Genomic DNA, 2,899 nt, shown 5'->3' with positions numbered 1-2,899 from the left:
AAAACACTATCCTTTGCTATTTCAAAATAACATACACCAGGTTCTCAAATAGTAATATTTCATTCAAGGTCATTTTGTTGTAAGGTTGATGAGAAAAAGGAAATTGATTCGCAGCTGGGAACACTGTCTATGTGGAGCTTGAATGCTCTCCCCATGACTGTGTGGGTGTTCTGGTTCCTCCCACACACCAAAGATGTGCACATTACATGAACTGACATATCTAAACTGTCCCAGTCTGAGTGAGTGTGGGGTATGTGTGTGTGTGAGTGCACCCTGGGGCAGCATGGCCTCCTGTCTAGGGTGGGTTCTGGTCTTGCCTCCGAAATTCAAGAATATGGTCCAGACACCTGAGACCCTGAGCTGTAATAAGTGGGTTGAAAAATGAAAGGACAACCATAAAAACGGATGAGTTCATGTCCTTTGCAGGGACATGGATGAAGCTGGAAACCATCATTCTCAGCAAACTAATACAGAAACAGAAAACCAAAACACCACATGTTCTCACTCATCATAAGTGGGGAATTGAACAATGAGAACACTTGGACATAGGGAGGCGAACCATGCATACTGGGGCCTGCTGGGGGGTAGGGGGAGGGATAGCACTAGGAGAAATAGCTAACATAGATGGCAGGTTGATGGGTGCAGCAAACCACCATGGCAGGTGTATACCTATGTAATAAACCTGTACGTTCTGCACATGTACCCCATAACTTAAAGTATAATAAAAAAAGAAAAATGAATGGATATGACTGATTATAAAATAAAAATTTATAAGGTACACAATAGTCATCCAAATGCATAACAATAAATCATGTGGTATGAAAGTGCTCAGTGAGCCTGCCATATTTGTGATTGTTTGTTTTTGAACTGTGTGCTCCTTAAAACTTTTGCTTTGCAAACATGTGTTTCTTGATTTAACCTACCACCACCATGACTGCTATCACTTGCTGATTTGTCAGAAATTGAATAAATAGTTGTTTTTATTACTCTACCTTAAACGTATTTGTAGCTCTCATTTTTTTTCATATTTAAAAATGGAAGCATTTTGAGTCTTTATTTAAAAGTTTGGTGATGCTTTTGTGATCAGAAATATGATGTACACACTTAAGTCTTATATCAATTAACCTATGGTAAAATTGGTTGTGTCACACCTAAGTTTGCTTTAAGTTTCAGTTTCCATGAATCAGTTGATGGCATTCAATGAGAATTTACAGTATTTTCATCATATAATCAATCACAGGCTGACCTATATATTGAGCTGTTATTTTAATGAGTATAATATTCACTCTTTCCTCTTTAGTTGCTCTTAAATATAGTAACAATCACCAAGCAAAAAAGATAACAGCTTTTCTGAAAATAGTGTTCCCTCTTCAAACTGCTTAGTATAAAGTGGAAGATGGGGTTATTTGATGGTTCTGATTTTTTATCGAAGGTATATCCCCATGAAAATTTTAAAAGTTTTGTAAGCTAAAGACTAAAGGAATAACGTGTCATTTTAAAGAACAGAAAAACACAAACATAACTTACACTAAGAAAAAGTGGTTCATAAAACTACTTTTGTTGAAATAGAGATCTACAATACATATATTTTTAATATAATTTTATTTTTATTTGTTTAGGAGAAGATATTGCACAATTCTACTCCCCTGATCAATTTTCACCACTCCTCAATCCCATTGCATATATTATGAGTGATATTTTAATGTAAAGATCTAGTATATTGTCAACATTTGAAAGTTTATAATTATGTATGAATACACTCCTGGAAAAATCACTGAGAAAATCCATAAAACATAAAGTACTTGACATTTTAAATAATTTTCCAAGCCAGTCACTTTACATTTTCCAAATCAGTGAATGCATAAGGATTAAAAATCCTGATTTTTTTTCTTGAACAATTAGAAGATACATACTAAAATAAATAAGTAAAGGCACAAATTCAGGAGTATAGAACTAATTTTTTTTTAGACTTTTTGTGCATTGTTGATTTTCTCGTGTGTGTATTTCATAGTGAATTTTTCAGGACGAAAGATTTTTACTAAATATGAAAAAATTTTCCCAAGTTACAAGGATTTTCCAAATGAATTTTAAACCAGGATTTTGTGCTAGTATGAGAACAACCTCAAGAGTAGTTATTTGTAATCCATCAATAAGTAATGGTGTAAATGTAAACACCATGAACTCTGGAGACAGCCTGAGTGTTTTATCCTTGCTCTGCTACTGTTAGCTGTGCGAATATCAGGAAGTTAGGTGACATTTCTACGTCTTTTTTTTCTCATCTACAAAATGGGGATTAAATATAAGTACCTATCTCATTGCTTATTGTGAGAATTAAATGAGTGTTCATGTATAAAATGCTTAACAAGGAACTTGTTTAATGTTTACTACTACCGTTTATAAAGAATATTACAAATGAGTTGTGAAGTAGAAAAACGTAAGTGGAATTTAAATTTTTAAATTTTGGAAATATTAAAAATGTATATTTTCATTAACCATCTGAACACGAACTTTTTTCCTACACAACATATATGCTTCAAAATATTTTATATTGAATAGACTTAATTATGTAATGATCTTTAACATAATGTTACTAGAAAACACTGCAAAAATATGATCATTTTGAGTTTGATATCTCTTTTTATTTTACTGAGGTACAATTGACAAATAAAAATTTTGTATATTCATGGAATACCACACAGTGTTTTTTATATACATACACATTGTGAAATGATGATCACGATCAAGCTAACTAACATTTACATCATTTGTGTGTATAGAGAGAAAACATGTAAGGAAAAAACAGTTTATTAAATTGAAAAATATTTCATGAAATGGTTTGAAAAATAAATTAATGCAAATACTATTACGACAAGAAAAAAATAAACTGATTTGGTTTTAC

This window comes from Mandrillus leucophaeus, unplaced genomic scaffold, assembly GCF_000951045.1.
Source record: "Mandrillus leucophaeus isolate KB7577 unplaced genomic scaffold, Mleu.le_1.0 Scaffold1084, whole genome shotgun sequence".
Taxonomy (NCBI): domain Eukaryota; kingdom Metazoa; phylum Chordata; class Mammalia; order Primates; family Cercopithecidae; genus Mandrillus; species Mandrillus leucophaeus.
This window is presented reverse-complemented; position numbering follows the sequence as displayed.